Raw genomic sequence first — 12,283 nt, 5'->3', positions numbered from 1 at the left:
CAATTCAACTTATTCCGCTTCTAAGATATCCATTCGCACTTCGACATGAATGTGATGATCGTGACAGTCATCATCATTCCCTATGAACACGTGCCTGACAACCACTTCTGTTCTACCTTAGATTGAATGAGTATCTCTTGGATTCCTTAATCAGAATCTTCGTGGTATAAGTTAGAACCCATGGATGGCCATTCCTGAGATCCAGAAAGTCTAAACCTTGTCTGTGGTATTCCGAGTAGGATCCGGGAAGGGATGGCTGTGACGAGCTTCAAACTCGCGAGTGCTGGGCGTAGTGACAGACGCAAAAGGATCAATGGATCCTATTCCAGTATGATCGAGAACCGACAGATGATTAGCCACGCAGTGACAGCGCATTGGACCATTTTCACTGAGAGGACAGGATGTAGCCATTGACAATGGTGATGCCCTATATAAAGCTTGCCATAGAAAGGAGTAGGAATGATTGGATGAAGACAGTAGAAAAGCAGAGGTTCAGAGGAATGAAAGCATCTCTATACGCTTATCTGAAATTCTCACCAATGAATAACATAAGTATTCCTATCTTTATTTTCTGTTTATTTATTATTATTATTATTCGAAAACTCCATAACCATTTGATATCCACCTGACTGAGATTTACAAGGTGACCATAGCTTGCTTCATACCAACAATCTCCGTGGGATCGACCCTTACTCACGTAAGGTTTTATTACTTGGACGACCCAGTGCACTTGCTGGTTAGTTGTATCGAAATTGTGATAAATTCTGAATTAAGATTAGAGCACCAAGTTGTTGGAGCCATTACCAGGGATCACAATTTCGTGCATCAATGCCTCAAGGGATGTACTTTCCTCCACAAAACTATTGGGAGCAAATTAACACCTCCCTAGGAGAATTGAGTTCCAACATGGGACAACTGAGGGAGGAGCAACAAAGGCAAGGAAGAGACACTGAGGAGCTAAAGCACTCCATAAGATCTTCAAGAGGAAGAACTAGCCGCCATCACTAAGGTGGACCCGTTCTTTAATTTCCTTGTTCTTTATTTTTCTATTTTTTTGTTTACTATGCTCTATGTTTATTCATGTTTGTGTCTTTATTACATGATCATTAGTGTTCAAGTGTCTATTTCTTAAAGCTATGAATGTCCTATGAATCCATCACCTTTCTTAAATGAAAAATGCTTTAATTACAAAAGAACAAGAAGTACATGAATTTCGAATTCATCCTTGAGATTAGTTTAATTATTTTGATGTGGTGACAATACTTTCTGCTTTTTGAATGAATGCTTGAACAGTGCATATGTCTTTTGAATTTGTTGTTTATGAATGTTAAAATTGTTGGCTCTTGAAAGAATAACGAAAAAGGAGAAATGTTATTGATAATATGAAAAATCATAAAATTGATTCTTGAAGCAAGAAAAAACAGTGAAGAACAAAGCTTGCAAAAAATAAAAAATAAAAAAATAAAAAAATAAAAAAATAATAAAAGAAAGAAAAAGGAAAAGCAAGCAGAAAAAGCCAATAGCTCTTTAAACCAAAAGGCAAGAGCAAAAAGCCAGTAACCCTTTAAACCAAAAGGCAAGGGTAATAAAAAGGATCCAAGGCTTTGAGTATTAATGGATAGGAAGGCCCAAAGGAATAAAATCCTGGCCTAAGAGGCTAAACCAAGCTGTCCCTAACCATGTGCTTGTGGCGTGAAGGTGTCAAGTGAAAAGCTTGAGACTGAGCGGTTAAAGTCGTGATCCAAAGCAAACAGAGTCTGCTTAAGAACCATGGACACCTCTAATTGGGGACTCTAGCAAAGCTGAGTCACAATCTGAAAAGGTTCACCCAGTTATGTGTCTGTGGCATTTATGTATCCGGTGGTAATACTGAAAAACAAAGTGCTTAGGGCCACGACCAAGACTCATAAAGTAGCTGTGTTCAAGAATCAACATACTAAACTAGGAGAATCAATAACACTATCTGAATTCTGAGTTCCTATAGATGCCAACTATTCTAAACTTCAAAGGATAAAGTGAGATGCCAAAACTGTTCAGAGGCAAAAAGCTACTAGTCCCGCTCATCTAATTGGAGCTAAGTTTCATTGATATTTTGGAATTTATAGTATATTCTCTTCTTTTTATCCAATTTGATTTTCAGTTGCTTGGGGACAAGCAACAATTTAAGTTTGGTGTTGTGATGAGCGGATAATTTATACGCTTTTTGTCATTGTTTTTAGGTAGTTTTTAGTATGATTTAGTTAGTTTTTACTATGTTTTTATTAGTTTTTATGCAAAATTCACATTTCTAGACTTTACTATGAGTTTGTGTGTTTTTCTGTGATTTCAGGTATTTTCTGGCTGAAATTGAGGGACCTGAGCAAAAATCTGATTCAGAGGCTGAAAAAGGACTGCAGATGCTGTTGGATTTTGACCTCTTTGCATTCGAAATAGATTTTCTAGAGCTAAAGAAATCCAATTGGCTCACTCTCAATTGCGTTGAAAAGTAGACATTCAGGTCTTTCCAGCAATATATAATAGTTCATACTTTGCCCGAGTTTTGACGACGCAAACTGGTGTTCAAACGCCAACTTCTTGCCTTGTTCTGAAGTTAAACGCCAGAAACAGGTTACAAACCAGAGTTAAACGCCACAAACAGGCTGCAACCTGGCGTTTAACTCCAAGAGAATCCTCTACACGTGTAAAGCTCAATGCTCAGCCCAAGTATACACCAAGTGGGCCTCGGAAGTAGATTTCTGTACTATCTATCTTAGTTTACTCATTTTCTGTCAACCTAGGTCACTAGTTTAGTATAAAAACTACTTTTAGAGACTTACTATATACCTCATGACATTTTCACATCTGAATTTTGTATCCTCTACGGCATGAGTCTCTAAACTCCATGGTTGGGGGTGAGGAGCTCTGCTGTGTCTCGATGGATTAATGCAATTACTTCTGTTTTCTATTCAATCACGCTTGTTTCTGTTCTAAGATACTCGCTCGTACTTAACCATGATGAATGTGATGATCCGTGACACTCATCACCATTCTCAACCTATGAACGCGTGCCTGACAACTACTTCCGTTCTATCTTAGATTGAGTGTGTATCTCTTTGATTCCTGGTTCACGTGTTTGATTGCATCTCCTGACAACAGAGCATTCGAATCCATGAGATCAGAGTCTTCGTGGTATAGACTATAATCATTGGCGGCCATTCCTGAGATTTGGAAAGTCTAAACCTTGTCTGTGGTATTCCGAGTAGGATCTGGGATGGGATGACTGTGACGAGCTTCAAACTCACGAGTGCTGGGCGTAGTGACAGACGCAAAAAGATCAATGGATCCTATTCCAACATGAGTGAGAACCGACAGATGATTAGCCATGCAGTGACAACGCATTTAGACCATTTTCACTAAGAGGACGGATAGTAGCCATTGACAACGGTGATCCACCAACATACAGCTTGCCATGGAAGGAGACTTGTGATGCCAAGGCATCTTAGGCTAGTTTCACTAGCATTTTTCTGTTAGTTTTAGTTGTTTTATGCATTTTCTTGAGCTTAAAGTAACCAAGAATGGTTAAATGAATAACAAAGCAATGAACCATCCAAACAGTATGATTTTGATGCAAATTCCATGAGTTTTTAGTTATATTACTTGAATGCTATGAATGGAAGATTCTCATGAAAATTTGCAAGACTTTGATGCAGTTGTTTGGATGATTTCAGGAAAGAAGAGGCTAGGCAAGGAAGCAACAAAAATCAATAAAGGAAGCTTGAATATCACATGTGGAGTTTAAGCTCCAGTTTAAGCTTAAACTGGAGCTTAAACGCCAAAATCATGAAAGCTGAGGAAAGGGTGAAAGTGGCGTTTAACCTCCAGTTTAACCTTAAACTGGAAGTTAAACGCCAGAAATGGGAAATGCACCAGGGAGCCATTTCCACGTTTAAGCTCCAGTTTGACCTTAAACTGGAGCTTAAACGTGTTCGACCAAGTTTTCACCTCCAGGGTTGCTTTCTCCTCTTCCACGTTTAAGCTCCAGTTTAACCTTAAAATGGAGCTTAAACGTGTTCGACCTCCAGGGCTACCTTTCTCCTCTTCCACGTTTAAGCTCCAGTTTAACCTTAAACTGGAGCTTAAACGTGTTCGACCTCCAGGGCTGCCTTTCCTATCTCCACGTTTAAGCTTCAGTTTAACCTTAAACTGAAGCTTAAACGTGTTCGACTATGTTACCCTCCAGGGCTGCCTTCTTCCATTTCCACGTTTAAGCTTCAGTTTAACCTTAAACTGAAGCTTAAACGTGCTTCCACAAAAGGCATCACTGGAAGTGTCTGGCGTTTAAGCTGCAGTTTAAGCTTAAACTGCAACTTAAACGCCACTATTAGAAAAGGTTTTTGGGCCAAAAATATTGCAGTTTAAGTTAGCTTTTGAGCACAAACATTAACTTAAACTTACTCTGGTATGAAACCCAATTGAATATCATGGTTTATGGGATTGGGCCTGAAGGATTGATGAGTCTGGAATTTCAATTTGTTGAGTCATGTGTCATTACTTGATTATCACTAAGTTGGCTCAATGAATGTTACAGAATGTGGATCAGCAGCCTCATCAAGATTATGGATCATAAACCCAAAGCAAAAGGAAGGCAGGGAGAGGCCTCAAAGCCCAAGAAACACAACAGAAGCTCAATATAGAAAGTGTATAAATAGGATAGAATTTAAGTGAGGACGGACTTTTACCTTTCATTTGGCTAGTTTTCATACCTTTGTAATTGAATTCAGAGCTATGACTCACTAAACCCCCTTTCATTGGGTTAGGGAGCTCTATTGTAATTCAATGAATCAATAATAGTTTATCTTCTTCTTCAATCTTTTCTCTTGAATTTTGTTAGAAAGCTTCTCGATCTAATTCCATTGGGTAGTTGTCTTGGGAAAGAAACTACCCATAATTGGAATCCTTCGGAACCTTGGGAAAGGAATGGAGGATTCATGCTAGAGAAGCTTTCTCACAGTGAATTGGATTGGGGTTTGGATGGATATTGTGACATGTAATCCTACCAAATTGTGGTTCATGAAACTGTGTGGTATAATCAGTGATCGAGCATCATCTCTTCTTATGAACATTTAAACCAAGGGATTGGGAATTTGTTTGTTTTTAGAGAGAATTGGTGAGCCAAGGGATTGGGATCCAATCATATAAGATTGCCAAGCAAAATTCAATGAACGCATTGGTTGAGGAAGAGATAAACATGTTTTGATTCGGAGATCTCAATATCTTCTATAACCCAATGAATTCCCCATTTCTGATTTCCACTTTCTCTTTACATTCTGCAACTCAATTCATGCAATCACCCCCATTCCCTTTTAATTTCAGCAATTTAGCTTCTGCTCTTTAATTCATGCAATTTAAGATTCCGCCATTTCAATTTCTTGCCATTTACGTTTCCCGCCAATTTTACATTCCGCAATTCTCATCTAATTCTTGATTCCGCTCAACTAGACACACTTCTAATCCGAATTGCTCATTCAACCAATCCTTGTGGGATTCGACCTCACTCTATTGTGAGTTTTTACTTGACGATAACCGGTGCACTTGCCGGAAGGAATTTTGCCGATCATGCAATTTCCTAAATCGTGGCATAACTAGTTTATGCGCATCAAGTTTATGGCGCCGTTGCCGGGGATTGGTTTTCGATTGACAATTCTCCAATTGGAAGTTAACTAGATTGAGCATTTTTTTTTGCTTTGTTAATTCAGTTCAAGTTATTTGTTGAATTTTAATTTCTGCTCTCTGTTACATGCTTTCTTTCTTTATGCCTTTAAATTCAAGCAACTAACTCACTGACTCACTAACTATTTGAATTAATTCCTCAACTGCTCTAACCATACTCTTCCATTAACCAAGAGTATTTTACTTGTTTGTTGCCTGTGCTGTGTTCTTGTATGACAGGTAGGAGAGGAGAGACATCAACTCCTCCATATACCGAACCAGAGAGGACCCTTCATAGACTTAGAAGGGAAGCAAGAGGGAAGAGAGTACTGGGAGAAGAAGAATCTGAAGGAGAATCTGAGGACAATTTTGAGGAAGCTCTAGATCTCAACATGGAAAGAGAAGTTCATAACCATGGGAGAGCTGATGGAAACAATGCCATTCCCGAGAGGAGGGTTCTTAGTTCATACATAAACCCAACATCTGGGAATTGTGGTAGCAGCATTCAGAAACCACCCATTCAGGCCAACAATTTTGAGCTCAAACCACAGCTAATATCACTTGTGGAGAATCATTGTTCATTTGGAGGGAGTGCTAATGAAGACCCAAACCAACATCTCACAAAATTCCTGAGAATTTGCGACACTGTGAAGTCCAATGGAGTCCAGGAAGATGCCTATAAACTGCTTTTGTTCCCATTTTCCCTTAGGGACAAGGCAGCTAAGTGGCTGGAATCATTCCCAAGGGGGAGCCTAACAACATGGGATGAGGTGGAAAGCAAGTTTCTGGCACGTTTCTACCCCCCACAAAAGGTCAATAGGCTTCGATCTGAAGTTCAGACTTTTAGACAACAAGATGGTGAAACTCTCTACGAGGCATGGGAGAGGTTCAAGGATTTGACAAGGAAATGCCCACCAGACATGTTCCATGACTGGGTGCAATTGCACATTTTCTATGATGGACTTTCTTATGAATCAAGGAAGGCTGTAGACCATTCATCAGGAGGTTCATTGAACAGGAAGAAGACTGTGGAAGAAGCCATTGAAGTGATTGAGACAGTGGCTGAAAATGAGTACTACTATGCATCAGAGAGACACAACACTAAGGGAGTCATGGAGCTGAACCATGTTGATACAATCCTAGCCCAAAACAAGGTGTTTGCCAAGCAACTAGCAGAGCTCACCAGGAAATTAGAAACAAAGCAAGTGGCTGTGATACACACACAAGATCAAGAGGAAGAAAGCACTGAAGGAGGTGATTGGGAAGAGGCCAATTATGTAGGAAATCAACAAAGGCAACCATATGATCCACATTCCAACACTTACAACCCAGGCTGGAAAAACCACCCAAACTTTGGGTGGGGGAACCAGCAAAACCAACATAACAAGTCCACATACCAAAACTCCAACCAAAGATCATATCAAGCTACACAAAACACTTACTCACAACCATCATATCATGACCAAAATAGTCAACCTACCCAACCTAATCCGAACCAACAATTTCAAGATCAATTGAACAGGATAGAAGGAAGGCTGGCAAACATGGGTCAGGACGTAAGTGAGTTGAAAAGCTTTAGGGATGATGTGAGATCTACCTTAAGGAACCATGGTGAAAGACTAAAGAGGATGGAGTCTCAAGTAGGAGAGCTGTCTCAACAAGCCCCCAAGTCAACTGCAGTGTTCCCTAGTGACACGGAAAAGAATCCTAAAGGGGAACAAAAGGGAGTGAGATGGGAAGACTGCAAGGCCATCACCATATTGAAGGAAGTCTTAGAAGAAGAAGGAATCAGACCCTCAGAACAGGAGCCAGAAATCTTGAAGGAAGGTTTGGAAGAAGCTAAGCAGGAAAGTGAAACTGATCAAGCCAAGGAACTGCAAAAAGGCACGATGGAAACATACCAACCAAAAGCACCATTTCCTCAGAGGTTAGGAGGAGGTGAAAAAGGGAAAACCTATTCAAGGTTTTTAGAGACATTTAAGTCTCTCCATATCAATATTCCTTTTCTTGAGATTCTCCAGCAGATGCCTACACATATCAAGTATTTAAAGGAATTGTTGAGCAAGAAAAGAGTTTTGAAGGGAGGACAAACGGTAACAATGAACAAAGAATGCAGTGCCCTCATCAAGAAGGACACAGTCTCTAAGAAAACAGACCCAGGAAGTTTTCATATTCCCTGCATCATAGGGGAAACAAAAATTGACAGAGGATTCTGTGATCTAGGAGCTAGCATAAATGTGATGCCTCTGACTCTTATGAAGAGGCTACAACTGAATGAGGTGAGATCCACTGATGTAATCATACAACTGGCTGACAAAACTCAGAAGCAAGCTGAAGGGGTAGTTGAGAATGTGCTGGTGAAAGTGGGAAATTATTTCTTCCCCACAGACTTTGTCATTTTGGACATGGAGGAAAACTACCTACACCCCATCATTCTGGGAAGGCCATTTCTAGCCACTGCTAGAGCACTCATAGATGTAGAACAAGGAGAGCTAATTTTGAGAATACATGATGAACAGCTCATTTTCAATGTTTTCAAACCTGCATCTGAGCCTGAACCAGAACATGAAACGCCTAAGGATGATAGTAGCCATCTTTGTTTGGAGGAAAGCAATCCAGCAGCTGAAATTCTGAAACAGTCCTTGGAAGGCAAACAAGAATTGCAAGAGTTAAAGCCACAAGAATCAATAGAAGCAGATCAGAAGGATCCTCCTGACATAAGGGTCAATGAAGAAATCATTAAGAGAAAGGGAAGAATTGTAAAGAAATTGCCAAGAGGGTGGAGAAACAAGAAAATTCCCACTGAAGGTTTCTCTCCGGGAGATAAAGTGATATCAAGTCATTATCTGCCAATCCCACCTGGCCTCAAAACCATTCCTTCCCAGCTCCCTCAAGTGTTCACAATCAGGAAAGTCCTTTCTATGGAACATTTAGAAGTCATGAAGGAATCAAATGGGGACGTTTTCATAATGAGAGGAGAAGACATCAAGCACTACAATCCACCCTAACAAGGGACAACCGTCAAGCTAGTGACGTTAAAGAAGCGCTTCGTGGGAGGCAACCCATGTTTTAGTATCCTTACTCTTTATTGTTTTGCTTTACATCTAATAAAGCATGGTCTCTTATGCATGAACTTGAATCCTCAGGACAACTGTTGATAAAGTGCACTAAACATTGCATGTGAATTACAATTTGTCTCTAAGTTTGGTGTGCCTGAAGGCACTCCCAAATCTTATTCAAATTGTATTCAATCTTTCATTCAAGGTGCACGACCAAACATTAAGTTTGGTGTTCCTTTTGAACACAGTTAATGAAAAGCAAGAAGTTCCTCTGGATTTAGAAGTTCATGACAAGTATACCATTTGCATGTTTTAATACTTTGATTTCAAGTACTTTAGGTAGTAAAATTGTTTAGGATCAAAGCGCCAAAGTGACTAGGATTTATTAGAATTATGCACATTCATTAAGGACAACCAACATGGATTTCATGTCATCAGGAGACATTACCAAACACTAAGTTTGGTGTCCAGTAATAAGTGTGCATACATACAAAGGTCACGGCTATAAGCTCAGGAAGTCAATCATTGATTTACAATTCAAAAAGAAGGAAAAACATGTACAAGTACTATTCATTATTCACATGACCGAAAAAAAAATAATAATAGCAAACTTGTTTGTTTGTGCAGGTACAATAGGAAAGATAAGAATGGAGGAAAAAGACAAGGGGGAGGTACGGTGCTTGGTCAAAAAGGAAGTTCACAAGTCTTTGAAACTAACACATGGGAAAAGGAAGTTCTGCATAAAAAGATAGCTACATGTACAACCTAATGCACTCAGAATACTTCCAAGAAAATGAAAAGCAATTCGTCCTTTTCCCTAATTCATATATTTACCATCAAGCCACCCTTCACAAATCACCCTAGCCGTCCATTTTTCACTTACGGGCACTATAAAGAACCACTTGGGGAACGAGTTCCACACCACCAAATCTCCTTCATGCACATTTTCTTTCATCATAGCATAACTATCTCTTGCCGAAAACAACCTCACCACACTTCCAACAACACTTCTTGCTTCACCTTGTCAACTTTAGCTTGTAACTTACCAAAACTAAAGAACCAATGGCAGCCTCATCTAGCCACAAAAGAAGAAAAGACAAGCAGCCAATGGAAGAGAACAGGGAATTCGATGCATGGAGATACAAATCAGTTTTCCATGAGATTCAAGCCGAATGGATGAGACCTAAAACGGTACTAGCTGAGGTTCCCTTTGACCTTGAAAAGGATGAGTTCCCAGGTGTTTGGGAGAAGATCAAAAAGAGGAAGTGGGAGCTCCTGACTAAGCCAATCACTAAAATCAACATCAACTTGGTGAAAGAGTTCTATGCAAATGCAGTGAGGGAAGACTCAACCATGAAACCCACATACAAAAGCTATGTGAGAGGGGTGGAAGTTGACTTCAGTCCCAAGGCAATCATGAAAACTCTTGGCCTGAAAAACATACGTTTCAACCAAGCAAGTTATGAAGTAAGGATGATAGGAGAACCTGAGTATACAACTATTGCTGAAGACCTTTGTGCCATCAGAGCTGAATGGGTGAGAAAAACAAGAGGGGCTCCAAGAGTCTTGAGAAGGGGAGACCTAACACCTGAAGCTAAAGGGTGGTATGCAATAGTTAGGAGATCCATCCTACCCACTGCAAACTCTTCAGAAATAGTCCCTAAAAGAGCCATCTTGCTACATTGCATTATGGTGGGAGGGGAGATTAAAGTTCATAAACTCATTGCTGAACAGATACAAGAGCTTAGTGAGAAAAGTGACCCTGAATCCTGGCTCCACTTCCCTAGCACCATCATTAGACTATGCATCGATGCCCAAGTACCACTTGAAGACGAAAGACCTAATTGGCTATATCCTGGATTGGCTATAACTGCGTACAGAATGACTCTTGGCCCAATTGCTCCAAGACATACAAAAAGAAGAAATGAAGAAGGGCAACAAGCAGAAGCAGAGCAAGATGCGGAACAAGAAGGACAGGAAGGAGAAGACGGAGAAGAAGAGCAAGAAGAGCAAGGAATTCCAGAAAGAAGACAACGAATTCCCAGAGACCCCATGGATATGAGCAGAATGCAGGAAATCATAGAAGGAATGTCTCAACAATACATGAGGTCTCAGGAGAGACAAGAGGACTTTCACCTAAAAATGATGGATATGCAAAGGAACTTTGAATCAAGATTCTTAGATCTGCAAAGGGAACAGAATTTACACTTACAGGAATCCTTCAGCCACATATGCCAACACCAAGATGCCAATGTCTTGGCAATCAAGGAAGCCACCACTTTACAGAATGCAAGATACTCAGTTCAAGCTGATTACAACATCAGTTCGCAAATCAAGCTTAACTACATAGGGGAACATTTACACAAGATGGACCCAGCATTCCCAGCTTTTGATGAGTATTTCAAAGGGTGGAAAGAAGGAGAAATAAACAAGGCAATGATCCTTGAAAAAGGAGTGGAAGAAACAATGAAAAAGGCTGGATTCTGGAAAAAGCTCATAAGAAAAGACAAAGGAAGTTCAAGTGGTCAAGGAAGCAAGAAGAAGCAGGATCCCAAGAATCAAGAAGAACCAAGCAATAAATGAGAGGTGGTCTCTCTCCTTAATAATCAAATGATAATTGGTGAATTGTCTTTATGAGCTTTCTTTCATTATAAGTCATTTAAGTTTTAATGTGAAGTCTCTAGTATGTTTGTCTGTTTATTGCTTTGAATAAAGTGAATGCCTAGATGTTTGGATATAACTTCACCTTCTTAAACAAGTGCTTGCCATGCTTGTTCTGTTTCCAAAAATAAAAGAAAAGTTTGAACAAAAGTAACTTGGCTCAATTAGTGACAAATCAAGTAGAATTAAGTGGTGGTATGCATGCTTGATTGTTTAGTCAGATCACTGGAAATAGAGTGTAGAATTATCATTTTTTGTGTAGAAATTGAAAACTGTCTATGGATCTTGATGAATAAATGTCTTTGGCCATGAAAAAGAAAGAAAAAGAAGAAGAAAAAGCCACTGAAAAAGGGCAACCAAAAAGCAAAAAAAAATTGAGAAAATAAGCTAGGCACCAATGGTTTGAACTTCTGAGACAAATGCCTGTGGTGTTTATGTATTTAGGATATGCTTGGATGAATAGGTTCTGAGGAGTGTTTCAACACTCGGTAACTTGGGTTAACTAACCCGGGATTATCAACCAAAAGTCCATTATCAAGAGCAACCTAAATACAAAACATTTAGTCACACAAAGAGGTGCTGGGCACCAATGTCTCAAGAAGAAATGTGAACTAAAATGCCTGGAGTGGATATGTGTAGTGCAGTGATAAGAAAAAGAAAATGCCAAAGACTTGTGCAACACATGACACTAAGCAAACAAGGATCAAAGGAGCTCTAAGAAAAAGAAAAGAAAAACAAAGAAGAGAAAAGTGCCAAGGACATAAGAGTAACAAGAGGCCATAGCAGTGTTTGATGGATGCAATGAAAAAGTGATAATCTTACCTGATAAGAATGAAAAAGTGATACTGCAACTTTCTGCACAAAACCCTTCTGAT

The 12,283-nt window shown here is 39.6% G+C and overlaps 1 non-coding gene across 1 annotated transcript; it reads right to left on the bottom strand.

Annotated features, from left to right (window-relative positions):
* Window positions 1-6,506: 6,506 nt before the first annotated feature.
* LOC112739312 (small nucleolar RNA R71) lies at window positions 6,507-6,610 on the bottom strand. Its single transcript, XR_003170244.1, has one exon. It is a non-coding gene; the product is annotated as a small nucleolar RNA R71 (small nucleolar RNA).
* Between the last annotated feature and the right edge of the window lie 5,673 nt (window positions 6,611-12,283).

The sequence above is a fragment of the Arachis hypogaea genome, chromosome 13, assembly GCF_003086295.3.
Source record: "Arachis hypogaea cultivar Tifrunner chromosome 13, arahy.Tifrunner.gnm2.J5K5, whole genome shotgun sequence".
Lineage (NCBI taxonomy): Eukaryota > Viridiplantae > Streptophyta > Magnoliopsida > Fabales > Fabaceae > Arachis > Arachis hypogaea.
This window is presented reverse-complemented; position numbering and strand designations above follow the sequence as displayed.